The 26244-nt window shown below is 35.3% G+C and overlaps 1 protein-coding gene across 38 annotated transcripts in view; it reads right to left on the bottom strand.

Moving 5' to 3' along the window:
* LOC105486943 (SRY-box transcription factor 6) overlaps positions 1-26244 on the bottom strand; it is an 806217-nt gene that overhangs the window by 246550 nt on the left and 533423 nt on the right. The gene's annotated exons all lie outside the window — the stretch shown is intronic.

Raw genomic sequence — 26244 nt, 5'->3', positions numbered from 1 at the left:
AAAAGTTGCATAATATAGAGATATTATGATTTATTTTATCCTGTTTAATAAATTTCAATAATCACAGACACTTTCATTGACTAGAAAATGTCACTTTATCCCAATCTCTGGAAAGTTGGAAATTCAGTCATGGTAGATACGATCATGTCACTCCCCCAGTTTAAACTCTTCAAAGGTTCTCCACTAATAAAGTCCAGACTTTCCAACATGATATACATAGCACTTCATGATTTTGCCCTTACTTGCCCATCTCAGTTCATCTAACTTTTGACAACCAAATTTAGCACCCACCAACCCCAACTACAAATGCACATACACATACACCACTATTTTCACTGAAAACATAAAAATCTCCAGAAAAGTTATTTCTCTCTCATGCTGCTGTGTCTTACCCACACTACTCACACTGCCCAAAACACTCTTCTACCCATCTTTCCAACTGTTAGTACTATTTAAAAGTGAGAAATTAAGAAGAAACCAAATGTTTATCAATAGATGAATGTATAAACAAAGTATTATTTATTGATAGCTAGGAATATTATGCAGAGAGCCCTCAAACTGATGAAAAAAACAAATTCATTTATTTAACAAATATTTATTGAGGACATTTTATGTGCTGTTCTAGATTCTAGAGGTTAGTGAACAAAGTAAACAAAAATTTTATCCCCAAGAATGGGATATAGTCTGTACTAAGTGTTTTTTGAAAAAAAAAGAAAGTTGCATAACACATTTGTATTTTTAAAAATATAATTTTTTTAAACTAAAATATGCATAGGAATGTGTTGCATAAACAACAGAGTATCAACAGTGATTGTCTGTGGGATGTGCAATAAGGTCAGCAGAGACAAAGAAAGGAGAAAATTTTATTTATTCTTTATATCCTTCTATACTGATATTGTATAATAGTCTACATTAATAAACACTAATTTACAATTTTTGAAATTATTAAGAAGAAAATATTTCTTGCTCAAGGCTAACTAATTAAGTTATTTCTTCCCAACATAAAAGGATTATTTCTACTAAAGGTCACTTAAAGAAAGTTAAGGAAATAGAATTTGAAGTAAGAAGATATTTAAAGAAATTAATTTCCTTCTATTTGATGTTTTGAATAATTGTGTAGACTTTTTAAAAATAACCATTTGATTCTGTGGAAGAGAATGCCTATTTCCTTCATCAGTATTACATACACGTCTATCATTTGAATTTCATACCTTCAACTCTCATGTACTCCAAAAAGCATTTGGGACACTATCAGGGTATGAATATAATATAGTCATACACCTAAATTGTATGCATAAAACTATTTTTCTAATAATACTATAATCTTTTCTGTCTTTTTCACTGTATTGATATTTTCTCTAATGGTGCAAAAGCAATGGTGAGTGAAATTACTGGTGCTTTCGCACAAATTAAGGCAGTGGCACTCAACTGTACTAGTCTTTGAAATCAGAGTTGACTGCTTTTTTTAAAAATACAACACTATTTTTACTTGAAAAAATGACTGACAAAGAGCGGTTATTTAGATTTGAATTTTTAACAGTTATTTTCCCAAAAATGAAACAAAGTGAGCTTTTCACTAGAAGGAAAACAACTAATTGTATTTGTTTGTCAGTGATAGAATCTGAGCTTTCAGATTAGCAAATATAGTATTAATGGATATTATGTTTTTACATTGTTTCATGAAATATGGCAACATTTGGAAGTTCTATATAACTCAGAGATCTAACATCTTCCAAATGACCAATACAAAAATCTTACAAAATCATGCGATGGTAAAAGATCCATTCAAATTGCAAGTGAGATCAATGGATTTTAATATCATATAATAAAATATGAAGATGCATTATACTTCAGATTCTACATCATCATTAACCTTTATACTACTTGTAAATTTTGATGTAGTATTGAAGAATGTCCACAAATATCTCAAAAAGCTATTAAAATATTTCATTTTCTAAATACATATATGTGTGGGCTTCATGCACTTCAACCAGAACAACATACTGCAACAGACTGAATGCAGAAGCATACATGGGAATTCATCTCCTCTTAAGCCTGAGATTTAAAAAATGTATGAAATTGTAACACAATGCCACTCTTCTCACGAAATTATTTTTGTAAAAGTATGTTTTGGCAGCAAGTTTATTGTTATTTTAAACAAATTAGTATTTTAAATTTTTCTCAGTTTTAATTTCTAATACTAGAATATAAAAATGAAAGCTCTTCCGGGGTCTTCGTTAGCTTTTAAGACTATTAAAAACAACCTAAAGGTATGAGAACTGCTGTGCTATATGTAAGTAATTCTGAGTTACTAGTCTGACTAAGCTCCATGCAAACTGAGCTAACTGGTTCCCCAATTCTAAGACATACTAGACACTCAAATATGTGTGAAATGTAAATGATCCTCAAAAATATTTCTGGGCCCGGCAGGGTGGCTCACACCCGTAATCCCAGCACTTTGGGAGGCCAAAGTGGGAGGATCACTTGAGCGCAGGAGTTGGAGACTAGCCTGGACAACATGGCAAAACCCCATCTCTACTAAAATACACAAATTAGCTGGGTGTAGTGATGAGTGTCTGTCTCCAGCTACTCGGGGGGCCAAGACACAAGAATCATTTCAACCTGGAAGGCGGAGGCAGTAGTGAGCTAAGCTCCTAACGCTGCACTCCAACCTGGGTGACAGTGTGAGACTGCCTCAAAAAAAAAAGAAAAAATTATATATACATGTATTTTTTCCTGGAAAAAAATAAATACATTTTTGAATAAATGAAAAATGTGAGTTTTAAATTAGAACTGAGTTGGAAGACTAGCTCCAATACTTACTAGGCTTTTCAGTTTGAGACAAATTATTATTGCTTTTTCTGAGCCTTAGTTTCTCCATATATAAAAATAAGATTTATAGTATCTAGTCAATAGAATTGCTATGAAATGTGTTTCCAATATTGTTAGTAAGATAGTATGTGGAGAAAGTGACCCACATACACTACTGGTCGGAGTGTAAAATGGTATAGCTGCTTTGGAATCAGTCTATCAGTTCCTCCAAAGGTTAAACAGAGTTACTAGATGACCCAGCAATTCCATTTCTAGGTATTTATACCCAACAGGAATAAAAACATATCCCCACAAAATTTTATACACAAATGTTCATAGTAGCACTATTCATAATAGAAAAACAAAACAGAAACAACCCATGTTTATCAACTGATGAATGGATGAATAAAGTGGCATATAGCCATAGAGTGTAATATCATGTGGCAATAAAAAGGAATGAGGTACTGATACATGCTACAACATGGATGAGCCTGGAAAACATTGTGCTAAGTTAAAGAAGCCAGTCACAAAAGACCACATATATAATTCCATTCATATGAAATGTCCAGAATAGGCAAATCTATAGAGATAGAAAGTAGATTAGTGGTTGTTTAGGGTTGGGGAATTGTGATGAAATAGGGAGTGACTGCTAAAGGGTACGAAATTTCTCTGAGGGTGATGTACAAATTCTAAAATTGATGGTGGCAGATGAATCTTGTGGTCTTGCAGTATAAGCTAACTAGAATTTCCATTCAGGAGCGGTTCTATATAGGTGGAGAGAAGTCAGGATAAGAAGACAGAATAAAAGCAACTACTCAAAACAGCCTTCTCTTGCACTCACAGGTTTCTGGGGCATCTCTCGAACTCACTACATTTAACCAATCATTCAATAAATATAATTTACCTGGGTCAGGCAGTGAACCGACACATACTCTGTTTTCATGCAACTTACTTTCTAGTGGAGGAACTCAGACAATAAATACAAGAAATGACCAATTAAAGGGACAGTGAGCGATAGTAAATGCTATAGAAGAAAACAGTTGAGTAGGTGGAAGAGCTTCTAATTTTAAGCCGGATAGTCAAGATAGTTCTCCCAAAGAAGATGACTTTTCAGCAAGAATTTGAAGGAGCTTAAAACATGATCCATGGGAATACTTAGGAGTAGAGAATTCTAAGAATGAAAAACAAATGCAAAAGTCCTAACCTGGTGCCTCTTTGGGAAGAATCAGTAGGTAAACACACCAAAAATAAATAAAATAAAATAAAATAAAATAAAATAAAATAAAATAAAGCAAAGGGGAGATTAATAGAAGATGAAATCAAAGAGGTAAAAGGGAACCAACTATATGTATCTTGATAGGATGTTTAGGGCCATCATAAGGACTTTGGCCTTTACTTATATTAATATGAGGATACATTAGAGGGTTTTTGAGCAATGGAGTAATGTGACTTAACATTTTTAAAAGGTTAGTCTGACTTCTATATGGAAAAGAGACTGTGTGGAGACAAAGGAGGAAGCAGGGATTTAAGCTAGGAGGCTTTTACAATAATCCAAGCAAGAGAGATTAACGGCCTGGACCACGGTAATGGGAGTGGCAGATTTAAGCGGGATAGTTTGAGGAGAGTTAAATTTTTAAAAAAACTATTTACAAAAATATGGGGCAAGGTTTAAGGAAAACAAAAAGGGATAGTGCTGTATCCAGGAGATAGTTATAGGATGAAGCTGTCATTATATCCAGACTTAAAGGGTAAAGTGAGAGAACGGTTCCTGGAACCTGGAGAATGGAGTTGTATGAAGAGGATCATGAAAGGGTTACAACCAATCTATAGCAATCTGGCAAGAAAAGAGCTAAGACCAGGGAGAAGACACTGATGCCACTTTTCTCCTGTTCTCCACAGTGTCTCACATTGGTTGAACCCAACTGGAAGTCAAAGAGAAAGGGAAATCACTAACTTGGTCCACAAAAGTTGAACTCCCAGAGCACAGAGCAAGTTTAGAAAGATTAAGAGAGGAGCAAATGGAAAATATGTACCAGAGTGAAAAATCATAGTTGATTCCCTGGTTTTTTACCTGAGCACCTAGCACAAAGTTGCCATTACCGAGATGAGAAAGATTTTAGGTGTGGTAGATTTGGGAAAGAAAATCATGAGTTCCCTTTTAGACATATTAAAAGTTTACAATTTTCAGGTAGAAATGTACAGTAGAAAATAAAAATAAAGAACCTCCTCCAGTTGACTGAAGACTTTGGTATCCTCACCCATCCTGTGACAAGAAGTCAGAAAAAGGCCAACAGATACACTGTAAACAGATATGAGGCCTAGGCAAGTTAAAAAACTTCTCTTGGTGAAACAAAGAGTAGCATGGATAGTCTGAGAAAAGCTGGTAACTCTAATACCAGAAGATGATGACAAATCACATTTATCCAGCTGTCTCCTGTGCCTCTGAGGCAGAGCTCGCTTTTATTTTTTTTTAACATTTAATCAACTAAATTTAGTGTTTATCAATTCAATACATGTTTTTATACTATTACTACCTATGAGTTTATAAGAAAATATCCATGGTATTATTTTTACATGTTTACAGTTTATATACTTTATCACATACTAGATATGTAATTTTGTGTCTTTCATTTAATATCATGTTTTTAAATTCACACATGTTGATACGCATAGCTCTTGTTTATTTGACTGCTTCTTTATTTTGACTGCTATTATAAACAATGCTATAGTGAACATTCTTGTATATGTGCAAGAGTTACTTTAGGATATAAATATACAATTATAAAAGTTGGATTGCTAATTCAAAGAGTATGTGCCTCTTCAACTTCACTAGATATAGCTAAACTTTTCTCAAAGCAGATGTATAAACTTAGACTCTCACAAGTAGTTTATGAGAATCCCAGCTCCACACACTTAATTTTTTTCCAATCTGATAGATGAAAAATGGTGTCTTATTTTTTCTTTAATTTGCATTTCCCTATTGTTCAGACATCCTCTTCTGCAAATTGCCTATTTAATTTTGAGCAAGTTTGAATCTCACAAGCTATGTCTATTACATGGATTTTGGTTCCATGATGTTAAAGGCCAGGTCTGTCTGTTCAAGTACCTTCATGCCAAAGCCAAAAAGCAGTACTCTGAACAAAGAGAATTTTTAGTTTTCTTTGCAGAAGCCACAAAACCTAACAGTGGTGACTCTCAGGAGACCTTGAGGTCATCTTTGTTAAAATCTCCCTCTCACCTTAATCCTGAACTTTTGTACCTTTGATTAGTTTGATTCCTGGACCTCAAATCTAGGATAGATGACTCTAGGGTGACACACGCAGCTGGATACTAGGAAGGTGTCAGAGTGCTAAAAGTGTCTCAATTTTATGTCCAGAAAGTCTAGCTGGCATGAGTTTAGTATATCTAATATTAGATACTAAATTAGAAATGCAAATAGTTCTCTCTTTTTCTCTTAGAGTTTTATTTACTTTGAAAGGATAAAACTAGTATTTTGCTTCTTTAGTATTTTCCTTAGTATGTCTAAACCTCTCCGTCTGTCTCACCCTATCTTTCCCTGTATACATTTTTGCATCTCTATGACACCTAGTTAAACACTCAAAATCTGTATTAAACTCAGTGAAGATTGCATTCATAAAAACATGAGTATTAAATACAATGAAAAATAGCACTCAAAACAGGAAGCTGCCTTGTTGACAGTTTGATGAAGGAAAGATAAAAGAATCAACTTTCCCATTAGCCATCAGTGGATATGAGAAAATTTCAAGTAACCCACAAAAGCTGATATGCTTCACCAAGCTCACAGTATACATGAGAGAAATACAGATTTTAATATAATTTCAGCAGTTCTGTATATAAGTTATGATCCATTCCCACAGGATTTTAATACATCTTCCCCAGTGAAGAAAAAAGTCTGTATTTCTTGCAACAATATACAAATAAGTAAAAAAAAAAATTATGAACACCAATTTCAAAACTAACTTCATTTAATAGAATTCTTCCATGAAAATCTTGTTTTCAGAAAGCTCACTAAATTTGACATAATATTATTTCTTGGCTTCTTTAAAGTATGGTATCATAGAAATGTCTTGTTATAGATACCTGTAGATTCTACATTTTCATAGCATTAGAACTCCCCAAAAGACTTAGCCTTTTATGGCTATTACAATATAGAAGAACACTGTCCAATAGAGCTTTCTTATGATAACGGAAATGTTCTACATCTTTGCTGCCTAATATGACAGCCACTAACCAGATATGTTGAGTAAGCCTTAAAATGCAGCCAATGTTACTGAGGAACTGATGTTAAATTTAGTTAATTTGATTTGAATTGATTAAGTAGCCACATGTGGCTACTAGCTTCAGTATTGGGCAACACAGGTTTAGAATAGTCTAGAAAATTTTTTCTTCTATCTAGCCATAAACATTGGTCTATAACTATACTAAGCAGGTAGCTAGGACAGGACAATCTCACTCTAGAATCAAAGGTCACAACACTCTCAAGTACTATTTGTAGTACCCATTTCTCTTCTTCTGTCAGTGCTGAATTATTGGGTACCTACTACTTAGTCTTTCTGCATCTTACATGCTGACTGATTTTTAACAGAGCTTACTTTTTGACCCTTGCTATCTAATACACAGGTGCTTGGGGACCTGCCTTTATGTTCTTCATTCTCCTTACATTCTTGGACCTCTCTGATCCCTTAAAATGACTCAACTATTAAAATAACCATTACTCCCTGCTCCTATGCTGCCAGTGTTAATTGTCTAAACTCTATTTCTGTGTAAGAAGATGCCATATTCACATCCCCATTTATGACTTTAGCCATACCTAAAGTATCTGTCTAACCTATGGTTTTAAGTATACTCATGGGTCTGATTTCTCTTGGCTTTCCCCTCAAGCACTGGAACTTTTTTTTTTTTTTTTTTTTTTTTTTTTGAGACGGAGTTTCGCTCTTTTGCCCAGGTAGGAGGGAAGTGGCGCCATCTTGGCTCACTGCAACCTCCACCCCCCCGGGTTCAAGCGATTCTCCTGCCTCAGCCTCTCAAGTAGCTGGGATGACGGGCACACACCACCACTCCTGGCTAATTTTTGTATTTTTAGTAGAGACAGGGTTTTACCATGTTGGTCTGGCTGGTCTCGAACTCCTGATCTCATGATCCATCCGCCTTGGCCTCCCAAAGTGCTGGGATTACAGGCATGACCCATCGCGCCCAGCCTGGAACTTTTTAAGTAGAAGCTGTTTAAGGTAATTTGATGACTTAATCCTCAAAATAATAATGTTATCTATATATTCCCAAATTCAAAACACTTGTCATTTCTTGAGTACTAGCTATTTCATCATCATGATGAGAAAAAGAGAACAAAGCTGACTTCCTAAAATATCTTTAGGAATACCAGAAAATTATGGTACAAATAGAAAGATATCAAGACAATCAAGCAATTAATAGATTTCAGGGTGAGATAAAGGCTATGGGAATAGTAGTAAGGAGTCATTTTAAGAGAGATGACAATCTTCCTTTAACTATTTCTCATAGTTTTAATTTAATAGTTAACCACATCACAATTTGTTATTAAAGTTCTATTAATGATTCATAAGTTTTTGCAGTAAACACAGAAATACATATGCCACTATCCTAACAATGTAAGAATCCCAAAAGTCTAGCCAGCATCCAGTTTCCAAAGCTTATATTCTAAAATTACTCTCATGACATATCCAGGCACCTTGTCAACTGCCTAATAGCCAGAGATGATTCACTGTTAAATTGTAGATCACATTATCCTGGAAAGCCAGAATAATATGAAATAATCCTTAATGGCAAATTAGAAAAACCATGCTATACTAAAGAAGATCCTCAAACCTGAAAACTTTAAATTAAAAGGGAAAATTTGCAGGGGAAATTTGAAAAGAAAAATTATAGACTTTTTCTGTAATTCTAGTCCCACAATTCTCAAAAAAAGAAGTAAATTTCACAGTTAAGAGTATGACGTTCTCATATAGAGGATGATCACTGTTTTTGTTGTTTGATTTTGGTTTTGTTTTTCTATTTGTTTAGGTCAAAGAGTAATATGAAAGATTTGAAAAGTGCATAAGGAAATGTGTTCCAATAATGTCTGAAATAGATGTTAGTATGCCTTGGTGACAAGGGCATGAGCTTTAGCATCATATAGTCCATTCTAATCCTAGTTTGGCCACTATTTTGCTGTCTTGAACAAAATTATTTCATTTTTCTGAGCCTCTGTTCACTCTTTTGGAAATGGAGAACAATGATGCCCATCTCATGGCATTGGTTTGAGGACTAAGTGAGATAAAATACACAAAATCACTGTGATACAAAGTATTTGCCCCAAAAATATTAGTACTCGTTTTTGTCAGCGCTTTCTCTCTCACTTCTTCGTAGGCCTTTAAAAATAGGAATTTCTCATGTCTGAACAGTAGAAAATATGAAATTACATAAACCCCACATAACCTAATACAATGATGGGCAAATAATAAGCCCTTTAAAAAGATTTGTGGAGTGACTGAGATTCTACAAATGCATTCCTTCTTGAAAAGAGGGACGGATGAGATGAATTCTCAAGATCCCTTCCTGGTTCTGACATTAATGTTCCAACCAAAAAGCTTTTCTTAGTGTCAACCACAATAAGAATCAGTTCACGAGGAGAGGGGAAAGGGCATTTTTTGTGGTCCTACTTCCAGTTTTCTTTATGAAATATAATACAGAGAATCTCCTCAGAGCCCTTCCTGCAGTCTTAAGCAAATTCGTTTTAGACTAAAAAAAATTCATAACTCTTTCCTCTAGTATTTCATGTCATCCCATTCAATCATCACCTCTTATTCATTTTTTTCTTCATTATTAATTATAATTTCATCACAAATGAGTCTTTGTAAATACTCAAAAAATGGCCCAGGTACAGAGAGCCATGTCAGATAGTGGTGATTCCCCTCTTCTTCCTAACATGAAAACTGAATAGTACACAGAAAGAGACTTGGGAAAGTAACAAATATGCCAGTAAAATGCTTCTCAACATCCATCTGGGAGGGCAACAGTAAACCATGATAGCCATGGCTGAGAAATGCACAGTCAACTATAAGGGTTAGAGAACAGCCATCATGCTTTGAGGCAAATGCCTACTGGTACAAAACTATGATTGGAAAAATAAAAGAGCTCCTTTCAGTAACCAGCTAACAAGAAATCCAGAATGCTCAATGGATGTGAAAGCCTGTATTTAAGCAAAACCACAGCATGGTCGTGCCCATTTCATTTTCTTTAGCTTTTTTAATAAACTTCTATTTATGCTCCCTTGATGTTACCAATGTAAACTTCAGGGTCTCAGTAGATTTTCCCACATATTAGACTAGAAAAATTTCTAGCCCTATAGACTTACGTAAAGCACTCTTTGTATACTTAACTGTCTCTTGACATCCTGCAACCTGAGCACAACAGCTACGTGTTTGAACAGTAGAGGTGATTTTACTAACTTGAGTAAAAATGTGTTCCTGGGTCCAGATAAAACTAAAGTTTCTTTATAAAGAGTTATGTAGTTAGAAATTTCTGTCGATGACTATCAAAGTAGTAAAAACCTACTTATTTATAATATGGTCAGAAGTATATCTCAATGTACCTCTAAAATAAAAAATAAATTAAAATTTTCATTTAAAAAGTATGATTATGAGCCAATATTAAAAATGTCTTAACAGTCATAAAGATGTACAGATTTGTTTTACAATCACACTCCTGTAAGTAACCATATACTTTCTAGCCAACCTTAAAATCAGACTGTTTCCAATAGAAAGCTAACATTTTATTTCTAATAATCTCTGCTTCTGAGTCTATTTGAATAGCATAGTCAAAGACAGGAGCCATGCGCATATGTACAGTTTCAATTCCATCTATACTCCTGCCCTAATCCTTGTGGCTTGGACCCATTCCAGATGCTCTGCCTTACTCTGTGGTTTGTATTTGAGATCCCCTCTCCTGATTCATTGCATTCCCATGATTGACAAACAGATTCAGCTATGAATACAAACAGTTACCTGCCCGTAATTGGCTTATAACAGCTGTACTGCTGTAGCACTTCTAAAACATGGTGAAGTCACCTCCTAGGTAAGTTTCCTGTTCACTTCAGTAGGGGGTTAGGGAGTGTTGATTTTATGTTTGCTTCTTACCATTAAGGATTTCTTATTGTTCATCAATATATTCAGTACATATGACCTATATACATTTTATAAATTACATATTTTTATTTTTAACCCCCACAAATTAAATTTAAATAAGCAAGACTGGATTTTAATTTTCTATTTTTTTTTCATGAACATCAATGCAAAAATTTTATTTTATTTTTTAATTTATTTATTATTATTATACTTTAAGTTGTAGGGTACATGTGCATAACGTGCAGGTTTGTTACATATGTATACTTGTGCCATGTTGCTGTGCTGCACCCATCAACTCATCATTTACATCAGGTATAACTCCCAATGCAATCCCTCCCCCCCCCCATGATAGGCCCCAGTGTGTGATATTCCCCTTCCTGAGTCCGAGTGATCTCATTGTTCAGTTCCCACCTATGAGTGAGAACATGCGGTGTTTGGTTTTCTGTTCTTGTGATAGTTTGCTAAGAATGATGGATTCCAGCTGCATCCAAGTCCCTACAAAGGACACAAACTCATCCTTTTTTATGGCTGCATAGTATTCCATGGTGTATATGTGCCACATTTTCTTAATCCAATCTGTCACTGATGGACATTTGGGTTGATTCCAAGTCTTTGCTATTGTGAATAGTGCCGCAATAAACATACATGTGCATGTGTCTTTATAGCAGCATAATTTATAATCCTTTGGGTATATACCCAGTAATGGGATGGCTGGGTCATATGGTACATCTAGTTCTAGATCCTTGAGGAATCGCCATACTGTTTTCCATAATGGTTGAACTAGTTTACAATCCCACCAACAGTGTAAAAGTGTTCCTATTTCTCCACATCCTCTCCAGCACCTGTTGTTTCCTGACTTTTTAATGATTGCCATTCTAACTGGTGTGAGATGGTATCTCATTGTGGTTTTGATTTGCATTTCTCTGATGGCCAGTGATGATGAGCATTTTTTCATGTGTCTGTTGGCTGTATGAATGTCTTCTTTTGAGAAATGTCTGTTCATATCCTTTGCCCACTTTTTGATGGGGTTGTTTGTTTTTTTCTTGTAAATTTGTTTGAGTTCTTTGTAGGTTCTGGATATTAGCCCTTTGTCAGATGAGTAGATTGCAAAAATTTTCTCCCATTCTGTAGGTTGCCTGTTCACTCTGATGGTAGTTTCTTTTGCTGTGCAGAAGCTCTTTAGTTTAATGAGATCCCATTTGTCAATTTTGGCTTTTGCTGCCGTTGCTTTTGGTGTTTTAGACATGAAGTCTTTGCCCATGCCTATGTCCTGAATGGTACTACCTAGGTTTTCCTCTAGGATTTTTATGGTATTAGGTCTAACATTTAAGTCTCTAATCCATCTTGAATTAATTTTTGTATAAGGAGTAAGGAAAGGATCCAGTTTCAGCTTTCTACTTATGGCTAGCCAATTTTCCCAGCACCATTTATTAAATAGGGAATCCTTTCCCCATTTCTTGTTTCTCTCAGGTTTGTCAAAGATCAAATGGCTGTAGATGTGTGGTATTATTTCTGAGGACTCTGTTCTGTTCCATTGGTCTATATCTCTGTTTTGGTACCAGTACCATGCTGTTTTGGTTACTGTAGCCTTGTAGTATAGTTTGAAGTCAGGTAGCGTGATGCCTCCAGCTTTGTTCTTTTGACTTAGGATTGTCTTGGAGATGCGGGCTCTTTTTTGGTTCCATATGAACTTTAAAGCAGTTTTTTCCAATTCTGTGAAGAAACTCATTGGTAGCTTGATGGGGATGGCATTGAATCTATAAATTACCTTGGGCAGTATGGCCATTTTCACGATATTGATTCTTCCTATCCATGAGCATGGTATGTTCTTCCATTTGTTTGTGTCCTCTTTTATTTCACTGAGCAGTGGTTTGTAGTTCTCCTTGAAGAGGTCCTTTACATCCCTTCTAAGTTGGATTCCTAGGTATTCGATTCTCTTTGAAGCAATTGTGAATGGAAGTTCATTCCTGATTTGGCTCTCTGTTTGTCTGTTACTGGTGTATAAAAATGCTTGTGATTTTTGCACATTAGTTTTGTATCCTGAGACTTTGCTGAAGTTGCTTATCAGCTTAAGGAGATTTTGGGCTGAGACAATGGGGTTTTCTAAATAGACAATCATGTCATCTGCAAACAGGGACAATTTGACTTCTTCTTTTCCTAACTGAATACCCTTGATTTCTTTCTCTTGCATGATTGCCCTAGCCAGAACTTCCAACACTATGTTGAATAGGAGTGGTGAGAGAGGGCATCCCTGTCTTGTGCCAGTTTTCAAAGGGAATTTTTCCAGTTTTTCCCCATTCAGTATGATATTGGCTGTGAGTTTGTCATAAATAGCTCTTATGATTTTGAGGTACATTCCATCAATACCGAATTTATTGAGCGTTTTTAGCATGAAGGGCTGTTGAATTTTGTCAAAAGCCTTTTCTGCATCAATTGAGATAATCATGTGGTTCTTGTCTTTGGTTCTGTTTATATGCTGGATTATGTTTATTGATTTGCGAATGTTGAACCAGCCTTGCATCCCAGGGATGAAGCCCACTTGATCATGGTGGATAAGCTTTTTGATGTGTTGCTGAATCCGGCTTGCCAGTATTTTATTGAGGATTTTTGCATCGATGTTCATCAGGGATATTGGTCTAAAATTCTCTTTTTTTTGTTGTGTCTCTGCCAGGCTTTGGTATCAGGATGATGTTGGCCTCATAAAATGAGTTAGGGAGGATTCCCTCTTTTTCTATTGATTGGAATAGTTTCAGAAGGAATGGTACCAACTCCTCCTTGTACCTCTGGTAGAATTCAGCTGTGAATCCATCTGGTCCTGGACTTTTTTTGGTTGGTAGGCTATTAATTGTTGCCTCAATTTCAGAGCCTGCTATTGGTCTATTCAGGGATTCAACTTCTTCCTGGTTTAGTCTTGGAAGAGTGTAAGTGTCCAGGAAATTATCCATTTCTTCTAGATTTTCCAGTTTATTTGCGTAGAGGTGTTTATAGTATTCTCTGATGGTAGTTTGTATTTCTGTGGGGTCGGTGGTGATATCCCCTTTATCATTTTTTATTGCATCGATTTGATTCTTCTCTCTTTTCTTCTTTATTAGTCTTGCTAGTGGTCTGTCAATTTTGTTGATCTTTTCAAAAAACCAACTCCTGGATTCATTGATTTTTTGGAGAGTTTTTTGTGTCTCTATCTCCTTCAGTTCTGCTCTGATCTTAGTTATTTCTTGCCTTCTGCTAGCTTTCGAATGTGTTTGCTCTTGCTTCTCTAGTTCTTTTAATTGCGATGTTAGAGTGTCAATTTTAGATCTTTCCTGCTTTCTCTTGTGGGCATTTAGTGCTATAAATTTCCCTCTACACACTGCTTTAAATGTGTCCCAGAGATTCTGGTATGTTGTATCTTTGTTCTCATTGGTTTCAAAGAACATCTTTATTTCTGCCTTCATTTCGTTATGTACCCAGTAGTCATTCAGGAGCAGGTTGTTCAGTTTCCATGTAGTTGAGCGGTTTTGATTGAGTTTCTTAGTCCTGAGTTCTAGTTTGATTGCACTGTGGTCTGAGAGACAGTTTGTTATAATTTCTGTTCTTGTACATTTGCTGAGGAGTGCTTTACTTCCAATTACGTGGTCAATTTTGGAGTAAGTATGATGTGGTGCTGAGAAGAATGTATATTCTGTTGATTTGGGGTGGAGAGTTCTATAGATGTCTATTAGGTCTGCTTGCTGCAGAGATGAGTTCAATTCCTGAATATCCTTGTTAACTTTCTGTCACGTTGATCTGTCTAATGTTGACAGTGGAGTGTTGAAGTCTCCCATTATTATTGTATGGGAGTCTAAGTCTCTTTGTAAGTCTCTAAGGACTTGCTTTATGAATCTGGGTGCTCCTGTATTGGGTGCATATATATTTAGGATAGTTAGCTCTTCCTGTTGAATTGATCCCTTTACCATTATGTAATGGCCTTCTTTGTCTCTTTTGATCTTTGATGGTTTAAAGTCTGTTTTATCAGAGACTAGTATTGCAACCCCCGCTTTTTTTGTTCTCCATTTGCTTGGTACATCTTCCTCCATCCCTTTATTTTGAGCCTATGTATGTCTCTGCGTGTGAGATGGGTCTCCTGAATACAGCAGACTGATGGGTCTTGACTCTTGATCCAGTTTGCCAGTCTGTGTCTTTTAATTGGAGCATTTAGTCCATTTACATTTAAGGTTAAGATTGTTATGTGTGAACTTGATCCTGCCATTATGATATTAACTGGTTATTTTGCTCGTTAGTTGATGCAGTTTCTTCCTAGCCTCGATGGTCTTTACATTTTGGCATGTTTTTGCAGTGGCTGGTACCGGTTGTTCCTTTCCATGTTGACTGCTTCCTTCAGGGTCTCTTGTAAGGCAGGCCTAGTGGTGACAAAATCTCTAAGCATTTGCTTATCTGTAAAGGATTTTATTTCCCCTTCACTTATGAAACTTGGTTTGGCTGGATATGAAATTCTGGGTTTAAAATTCTTTTCTTTAAGAATGTTGAATATTGGCCCCCACTCTCTTCTGGCTTGGAGAGTTTCTGCCAAGAGATCTGCTGTTAGTCTGATGGGCTTCCCTTTGTGGGTAACCCGACCTTTCTCTCTGGCTGCCCTTAAGATTTTTTCCTTCATTTCAACTTTGGTGAATCTGGCAATTATGTGTCTTGGAGTTGCTCTTCTCGAGGAGTATCTTTGTGGCGTTCTCTGTATTTCCTGGATTTGAATGTTGGCCTGCCCTACTAGGTTGGGGAAGTTCTCCTGGATGATATCCTGAAGAGTGTTTTCCAACTTGGTTCCATTTTCCCCCTCACTTTCAGGCACCCCAATCAGACGTAGATTTGGTCTTTTTACATAATCCCATACTTCTTGCAGGCTTTGTTCATTTCTTTTTCTTCTTTTTTCTTTTGGTTTCTCTTCTCGCTTCATTTCATTCATTTGATCCTCAATCGCTGATACTCTTTCTTCCAGTTGATCGAGTCGGTTACTGAAGCTTGTGCATTTGTCAAGTATTTCTCGTGTCATGGTTTTCATCTCTTTCATTTCGTTTAGGACCTTCTCTGCATTAATTACTCTAGCCATCAATTCTTCCACTTTTTTTTCAAGATTTTTAGTTTCTTTGTGCTGGGTACGTAATTCCTCCTTTAGCTCTGAGAAATTTGATGGACTGAAGCCTTCTTCTCTCATCTCGTCAAAGTCATTCTCCGTCCAGCTTTGATCCGTTGCTGGCGATGAGCTGCGCTCCTTTGCCGGGGGAGATGCGCTCTTATTTTTTGAATTTCCAGCTTTTCTGCCCTGCTTTTTCCCCATCTTTGTGGTTTTATCTGCCTCTGGTCTTTGATGATGGTGATGTACTGATGGGGTTTTGGTGTAGGTGTCCTTCCTGTTTGATAGTTTTCCTTCTAACAGTCAGGACCCTCAGCTGTAGGTCTGTTGGAGATTGCTTGAGGTCCACTCCAGACCCTGTTTGCCTGGGTATCAGCAGCAGAGGCTGCAGAAGATAGAATATTTCTGAACAGCGAGTGTACCTGTCTGATTCTTGCTTTGGAAGCTTCCTCTCAGGGGTGTACTCCTCCCTGTGAGGTGTGGGGTGTCAGACTGCCCCTAGTGGGGGATGTCTCCCAGTTAGGCTACTCAGGGGTCAGGGACCCACTTGAGCAGGGGGTCTGTCCCTTCTGAGATCTCATCCTCCGTGTTGGGAGATCCACTGCTCTCTTCAAAGCTGTCAGACAGAGTCGTTTGCGTCTGCAGAGGTGTCTGCTGCGTTTGTTATTGTTTACTGTGCCCTGTCCCCAAAGGTGGAGTCTACAGAGACAGGCAGGTTTCCTTGAGCTGCTGTGAGCTCCACCCAGTTCGAGCTTCCCAGCAGCTTTGTTTACCTACTTAAGCCTCAGCAATGGCGGGCGCCCCTCCCCCAGCCTCACTGCTGCCTTGCCGGTAGATCACAGACTGCTGTGCTAGCAATGAGGGAGGCTCCGTGGGTGTGGGACCCTCCCGGCCAGGTGTGGGATATGATCTCCTGGTGTGCCTGTTTGCTTAAAGCGCAGTATTGGGGTGGGAGTTACCCGATTTTCCAGGTGTTGTGTGTCTCAGTTCCCCTGGCTAGGAAAAGGGACTCCCTTCCCCCTTGCGCTTCCCAGGTGAGGCAATGCCTCGCCCTGCTTCAGCTCTCGCTGGTCGGGCTGCAGCAGCTGACCAGCACCGATCGTCCGGCACTCCCCAGTGAGATGAACCCAGTACCTCAGTTGAAAATGCAGAAATCACCAGTCTTCTGTGTCGCTTGCGCTGGGAGTTGGAGACTGGAGCTGCTCCTATTCGGCCATCTTGCTCCGCCCCTGGATTTTAATTTTCTAAACTGATGTGCCTTTTTAAATTGAAAACATAATAGTCTTCAAATGGAAAGGGCCACATTTTTTACTGATTTAATGTGGAGCATGCTACCACTTTATTGCTAGATTAAAATGTTAGACTAGAAGTAATAGCCTAGTAGTTTGTCTCATAATATCAATTGAATTATATGAAATATATCAAACTAGTTACAATACAAGCTACTACTTACATAGTACAAACAATTGCAACTCTCTCTGCATATTAGAATAAGAGATTAGAACTTAACATTTTAAAATTCCTGTGGAAATCAAATGTATTTTAAGTATCAGCTCTGATTATTTAATCAGACAACTTTCATTTTGCCCTGGCTAATTTTGAAGGCTGATAATATTTTACTCATAAAAATAATTGTGCACCTGTTGTGATGGAAGCCTAGTTAAACAAATGTTAATAGGAATGTAAGTCTTTGCTTTAAGCATAAGAACACAAGTTTCTCATTACTATTATATGAAAAAACATATTTTAAAGCTATGGAAAATATCTCATTTTAAATCTCCCCTCTTTCATGGAGAAGTATTTAAAAATATTATTAAAACACGTATAAAAATAGTCACACATTAACTTGAAAGGAAACTAAGACTGGTGATGTCTACCAAACAAAATGGATGTGGAGTTCCTCCTTTCATTTAATACTTCGGTTTTTCTACCTTACTCTATTCCCTGGCCAAACCATTTTAATGATATTGGACCATTTCCATGAAACATGTACTTTTCTTACTAGTTTATGATCAAAGGAGAAAATAAAAAGTGGGTTTACAAAAGCTGTACCCCTCTTGCACTCTTCTTATTTTCAGACCCTTTCAGCATTAGAGATCTTTTTCAGTACCCAAATCCTCTGAGGTTTAAAAAAGTGCTAGGCACTCATGGAAGAGAGAGTCTTAGACCTTTACTTGGTTATTTCTATCATTTTGTATAGACTTTCTAAGAGCTACCAACTTATGTCTCTTCAATCCATTTCCAGGTATAATCAAATCCTAAGTGCTGAAAAGAGGCTTGAGGAAAAATAATTTGTCTGAAGTTAAACTAGCTAAATTTTGAGCTCAGTTATATTCATTTCTTACTGACTTCCATAAGGAAGTTGCCTTGCAATTGACTCAGCCTTTTTAAGGTTATATTTAAAAGGTAATTTTATTTAAAATCACCTTAATTTTGGAACCCTATCGTTTACTATGTTAGGCCCATTCTAATTTTATCTTGGTTAGTGCAGTAGAAGTTTACTAGCAGAGTACACAAATGAGCGCATTTTTAAAATGACCTAAATTCTCTGTAGTTTTCTTTTTCGGTATTTTAATGCAGACATTTGGATTGAAAGGGAATCACAAGTAAACGGAATAATTGCATCAAATTTCCTCAGTGCATTAAATATGCACTCGGTAGTAATTACTAACAGTAGCAACACATTTAAAATGTAGAGAATAATGTGCAATTTATGCTTATTTCAAGGCCTTTATTCATAAAAACACCATTTGGATGAAAATACATATTTTATTAAGTGGTTAGCCCAGTAATTTTTAAAAATTCAGATAAATGACCTAAATACTAAGTGTGTGGGAGGTCTAGTACTATGGGCCAGTTCCTAATGCGACATAGCTATCCCTTGAGACTTTGGTTAAGAGCAGACTCTAAACTAAAGAAATACCCAGAGCACATCCTAGCACCTAGGGTGCTAGGCACAGAGCATTCCTGGGCCTATAAATAGCAAGGAGATTAATTACAATCCCATGCATTTTTCTTTAAAAAATCAGCTATATATAAATATTATCACAAATGTCTATTTTAAAACTACATATGTTTATTCAAACAAAAAAGGCTAAAGTGAAATAAAGCAAATTAATAATAGCATAACCTTTTAAAATGTTTTTCATAATTTTATGTTTACTAACTCACACTATAAAAATCTCATTATAACTTTTAAAATAAATGTGTATATATATTAAAATCTCACTATCACAGTTATACTAAAAATATCCATATTAACTGTGTGATCAGCAATATTACATGTGAATAATCCATTTTAACAGGAAGCCCTCTAAGTTTTAGCTACCACTATAATAAAATATCGGAAGCAAAATTATATAGAAAATAACATTTTAGGTAAAATAATTTGGCCTGTACCTAAACCTGATGATTTAATAATACTGCAAGGGGTTGGGAGGCACATAATAGCTAAACTACCTGTTATAAGATGGGAATGAAGCTGAATAGGCTATTATTTACCAGGCCTAGATTATTCAAAAAATGTTTTAATTATCAATAAATTGAATATAATTTTTGGTTGAGCAAACGTTGGTGACACGAACTACGCTGTAAACTTGACATTTATGATTATACCAATTTCTGGGGCTTCCTCGCAGTATTATACATGTTTAATCGTTTCCCATGAGATAATTTGTGATACAAGAGGTAATGACAGTTCTAGGTCCCTATTGGTGGTACATATCCAAATATTCTTGTTCCTTTTCCTACTGGAAAACTATTGACCAAGAATCTATCTCGTCAGTCACTTTACAACTACCCATCTCATCTTCACATCAATCCTGAAATGCATGGTTTTTTGTTTTTTGGTTTTTGGTTTTTGGGTTTTTTTAAAACCACATTTCAGGTTAGAAAGTTGAGAGTAAAATAGGTTAAATAAACAGATCGATTTATACCTATCAGAAATCAAACACACATGTGATCAACTCCACAGTTCATGTTTATTATGTCACAGTTGCAGATCCAGGGGAAGAAAGCAACTAACTTCTTTAAGCCAATAACTTCATTCAGGGTTTCATAGAATCTTTGAAGTCTTAAATGTGACTAAGTTGCTTTGTAGTTATTACTGAGCAATTAACTTATTGTTAAAGTAATTATGTGCTAACCTAAGGCTGTAGTCCAGCAGTTCTCAAAATGTGATTCTTAGATCCTGGGAGTCCCAGAAAACTATTCAAGGTGTCCCTGAAATAATTTTCATAGTTTTTATAGTAATGCTAAGGCATTATTTGCATGTTATAGTGATGACATTTGCATTGATTATGCAAATGAAATAGTGAGTAAAACTGCTGGTTTCTTAGCATGAATCAAAGGAAGCAATCTTTGTAGTCATCGTATTCTTCACCATCACACACTTGTAATAAAACAAGTAAATACAAACAAAAAAATCTAATGTCACTTAAGAATGTTTCTTGATGAAATCAATAAAAATTATTTTTATTAAATGGTGACTTTTAAGTACATATACTTTTAATAGTCTGTGTGATGAAATGAGAAGCACTTCTCTTACACACATAAGTATAACAGTTGCTTCAAGGAAAACCGCCACTTGTGCTTTTATTGGCACTGGAAGTTGAATTTTATCAAAGCTCTTTTTATAGAGCAACACTTTCATTTGAAAGAACAACTAAGAAAATATTATTATTTGGATCTCAATATTTGGCAAGTGAGGCTTGTCATTTCAAGAAAAGTAATTGATAGTATTGGTTAAAATAATTCATTCAAGGGAAAATGACAGTTTTGGAAAACTTCTATCTGCCATCAAGAGCATGACAGTTTCCAAATACTTTTAAAGACTTTTCTGATGAGATTTGTGGTGATATTAATGAATGCAATTTTCTGATATTACATAATGAAATGTGTCAACATAAGGAAAAGAGTTACACACGATGTTACAAAATCATGCATGGAGTAAAAGATTCATTGGAAGTTAAGGTTAAACAAATAGATTTTAACATAAAAGTATGAAAAGTTCATTGACAGGGTTTCAGATCCTCTACTGGACCTAACTTTTAAGAAACTGCCACTTGTAAAATTTGGCAAAGTATCAAAGAAGAATATTCACAATTACATGAAAAGGTTGTAAAATATTCCTCTCTTTAACTCCATATCAAAATGAGGTCAGATTGTCTTCATATACTTCAATCAAAAATTTATCAAAGTCGACTAAATGCAAAAACAGATATAAGAGTCCAACATCTATTAACCTATACATTAAAGAGATCTGAAAAATGTAAACCAATGTCACTCTTCTCACTAATTTGTTTTTGTTTAGCTATTTGGTTACAGCTATTTTTAGTAAAAATTTATTTCATGTTACTATGTAGTGGTACCATGATAGCTCACTGTAGCCCTGAACCCCTGGGCTAAAATGATCCACCTGCCTCAGCTTCTCCAGTAGCTAAGACTACAGGCACATGTCACCACATCCAGCTAACTTTTAAAATTTTTGTAGAGATGGGGTCTTGCTATATGCCCAGGCTGGTCTTGAACTCCTATCCTCAAGCATTCCTCTTGCTTTGGCTTCCCAAAATGCTGGGATTACAGGTCTGACCCACTGCACTTGGCCCTATGTACAAGGTTTAATATCATAACTTCTAAATGAATTAGTAAGTACTTTAAAAATTTCTCTTGTTTAATTTCTACAGAATAAATACAAACACAAACCAATCTTTTTGGGGTCCTCAATAAAAATGTAAGAGTGTAAATGTAAGAGTGTAAATGTAATGAGTGTAAAAAATGTAAGAGTATAAATTTAAGCACTTCAGTTCTAGTTATTCTATTAAATATTTTCAGTTTCAAGTACTAAAATATGATGTGTTCTTGCCTACTGTAGCATTTATTGATTCCCTACTTCATGCTACCCTATAAAGTACATATTTTCTCTCTAACACTCTCAATAAAATTCAGAAGCTAAGTAGGTAGTACCATCTATTTTCTTTTGTACAAATAAGAAAACTAATCCCTTTCACCTTTATTATTCAGTCTTTTTAAAAATAGTATTTTTTATTAAAAAAGCAATGCACAACACATCATTTTTAAAAGTCCTATAGTACAAATTACACAGCACAAAATTTAAAAATCAGCCTCACCGTATACCATTCATTTCCTACTGCACAGTCAATCTCTGTTAACAGTTTACTAAATACCCTTCCAGTAATTTTCTATGTATATATAATTTACTATACAAATTGATGCACAGAATACTCTCCTCAGTTTTTCTCTGATATTTTTAATAGTTCCAGAGATGTTAATCCTCATTAAACCAACCAATCATTCAGGTAATATAGAGATGCTGGGCTAAAAGTCTCTAAATCAGTGACCCCATTTCTCCCATCACAATGCAGAGTAAATCAGACTTAGGTTTATGTCCTTGGAGGCATTTTCATTTAACACTCAACTTTTCTCATTTCTTTATTGAGATAAGAAAATGCTACAAAAATGGGACTAAATTTACTATCCAAAATGTTATGAAATCAGCATTCTAAGTCATAGAAATTCCTTTAATTTACCTAAACACATTTCACTCTCAGATTCGTATTATTCTGACGTTACCCTGTCATCTCTCATTCCACTAAGAGTCATAATCCAATCTATAGGTGTGTATTAATGTATGGATGTACAGATGTAGATATAGATGTTAATGGCTGTTTTCGATTCTGGGTTTGTACATTAATACTGAAACAAAATTGTTTGTATTCAAATAATACTAGCTACTTTAATAGAGAAAGGTTCCCCCCTCAGCCTAAATCTAACACACATCATTTAAGCTCCAGTATGTTTTCACTAATTCCACACAGGGCGATTACAGATGTCCTGCTAGCCACCATTTCCTGGTAAGCAATCTGAATGGCTTCCAGGAAATTGCTGATGACCTTCATTTTACTTAAAATCTGGGCTTCAATTAGTAACAGTTTTTCTTCTTCATGTTAGCTATGTTTATTTTCATCATAGCAATCAGGAAGAAAAAAGTAAAATGTCTTGCATTTGTATTATATCAAAACATATTCTTTTTTCTTTCGATATGTCACCAAATAGACCAGTACATATTTAATGTAATCATAATTGTGTAAGAATACTTTGGATCATTTTATTTTAAACCAATTTTGCCTCCTTTCCCTACTCTAAGCTGTAGCTATTGCTAAAATTAGCCTTTTAAAAATAAAATCAATAGAAATGTTCTATAATTGGTGACTATTTTCAAATATAAGAACATTTTACAATTGAAATTTTTGAAACCAGGTATGATTTTTAGTTTTATACTTTTAATTATAATAATTAACTACAAACAATAAGTTTCAGATTCTTTTTCAGTGAATATAAAATATGATTATGTGGTCAAAGTAATAATAACAAAGAACATTTTTAGCCAGTATTATATTTATAATCAGAACCCGTTATTAAACTTCAGTGTTTTCTTTTATGTAAACATTTATTTCACTAATTAGATTCAACTAATTTTTTCCCCAACATATTGATTTCTTTTAATCCCAACAGTTAAGAATGATTCTAATGTATCATAATACTTTAGACCTTAATCATATAGTAGGAATTCTTGCCAGTAGCTTTTGTTTGAGTTTTAATTAAGAAGACCTTGTGTCTCTAACCCCAAGTGGGGAGAGGTTTTAATTGCTTTTATGTATATCACACAGACTTCAAAAGAAGTAAAAGATGTTGATAACAGAGAGTACAAAGGAGAGCTTTGAAATGTCTACATTCATGCAAAGTGGTATAATTAAAAAAAAACTATAGGTGCTGCTGTATTATAATGTATGTACATATTTATAAAACTAGCTGCTGTATGCATTTGTTGTTAGCAAAAAGAGTCCATGGGTTCTACAATAATTACTCACTATTGATAACAAGACAATCAAGAGACTATGTAAAATGGACTAAACATGCTATTTTGGGGGAATATTAAGTTTCCACCTTAGTAATTTACTATATGATTTAGAGCAGTGACTTTTCTTTTATGGATATTGAGATCCCAATATGAAAAGTAAGAAGTTGGATTACATAATATACAAAGCACCTCCAGCTCTAATTTTTGGAGATTCTATGATTCTAGATATTACTCTGAAGTTGTACAATTACACAGATATATATAGAAAATACTGGCAAACATTATTTCATTAAAAGAGGAAAGTGAAAAACATCTGTTGTGTCAATCTTTTTTACAAGTCAGTCTCTAGATCAATATAGCATTCGTTTAACTGTTATGGAGATAACAATTTATATTTTTAAAAATCTATAAGATCTAAACATCGATAGTTACTGTTTTGATACTTTTTTCTAAAGAGACAATAAAAATCCCTAGGTATGTGAACTTTGCTATTAAAAATTTTATCAGAGTTGAAAAGTGGCAGATGATTAAACTCTAAGCATTTCTAGTTTTTTTTTAAGTTCCACCAGATAAAACAATTGCTATAAATTTGTAAGTAGAAATTCAAGAAAAACTCATTTATAAGCAAATATGCAAAGTTTACAGCCACAGCTCTTGTAAAACCACTCTAGTCCTTCTGTGATTGCCTAAAACAGAAAACAGTAGTAATTATGAATTGCTATTCCAAAAAAAAAAAAAAGTATTCTGTAGAAAAGGCAATGTATGTAATAAGCAATCAAAGCACTTACATATACTTTAGGCCCTTATGATAGAAATGAACAAACTAGGAGACAGAACTGGCCTTTAAGATAGTAACCTGTGTTGCAGAACACTAATTCTATGGGAATGCTGTTAGAGCCATCCTGACCCTTTGGTGATAACAGCACTGCTAAAGTTACCTCAAGAATAACCTACACTATTTGATCTTCAAAGATCTATCATGCAGTGAAAGAAACCATGACTTTTGTGTTCCTGTGCACTCCTCCAAAAAGTTATGCTTGCAATCAAAACTAAAAATGAAACCAGGCCCTCAGTGGCACTTAGTAGCAGTGTTGTAATAAATTTGCATTTTAATTCAGTATTTGCACCAAGCCCAATCATAATATGCTTGTACTATTTGATGTAATGCAGTTCCTAATTTTACTTCTTTTAGTAACAACCCTAATAAAGTAACAGGGAGCAATGCTTTCAGTCTTTAACTGTGAACTACAATGATAGTATTTAGGTTCTATAACCAAACTTTTCAGACATATTAGTTGAGTAACTATAATAAGTAATTGGTTTTCAACAGTGCCTTTGAAAAACATTGGGAACCATTTGTAGAATTTCCCATGAAAAAGTATTTGTTTAGTCAATTTTTTTTCTGTCAGAAGAGACTGTTGCTTTTCTAAGCTACAGAAGAGTATACCTACAAGCATATCTACCTTGATCCCTAAATGTAAATTTTAAAATAATTAATCATAAATGACCAACGAAAGAAAACACTATTTTCCTTATTTGGCTCCTATCACATAATTGTGTTTTTTTCTTCTCTCTCTCTCTCTTATCATCTGTGTGTGTGTCAAACACAAGCACAGTTTGTGCTAACTCAAACAACCAACGTTACTGTTTCTCTGACACATTGTCCAGAGAGGCACCTTCACACTAAGGAGGAGATGCTAGACACATCACAGAGGAGCATGTGTGTAAAACAGGCAGACTGACTAAGATGATCTCAGCCATGAAGGTTAGACCCACCCATGGAGACAGAGAATGAATCCTCATACTCTAGACATCATGTAGTATGTCACCATTGCATTTAGAAATATCTCATAAATAACTATGGTATCTTCATTCCTTTAGCAAAACTCAAACAAACATAGATACAGATGGGTTATGGGCTCTACCAGTAGTTCTGTCTTACCTTGTATCCTTCCACCATATTTCTTCAACCCTTTCTCTCATTCAGGTACAGATCAAGATAAATACTACCACATGGAGAACTGTATTATCTATATCACTCCTGGTTTGCCATACTGCCTAATTTACATAGAAAAGGGTAAAAGTGGAGTTATTTTAGTTGTTTGTGGGTTGTAGGTGGGAGGAACAGCCCATAATCTGTCTTTTTCTTGCTCCCACTGCAGAATTCAAAGGCTTTAAAGAATAACTACTTTGTATTGTATTAAACAGAGTATTCAGAGGCCAACATTCAAACCCTACCTTCACAACTTTCTGGGCGACCCTGAACAAGCTACCTAATTCTCTCAGTCTCA

Source organism: Macaca nemestrina, chromosome 12 (genome assembly GCF_043159975.1).
Source record: "Macaca nemestrina isolate mMacNem1 chromosome 12, mMacNem.hap1, whole genome shotgun sequence".
Lineage (NCBI taxonomy): Eukaryota > Metazoa > Chordata > Mammalia > Primates > Cercopithecidae > Macaca > Macaca nemestrina.
Note: the sequence above shows the minus strand (reverse complement) of the source record. Positions and strands in the feature narration are given on the sequence as shown.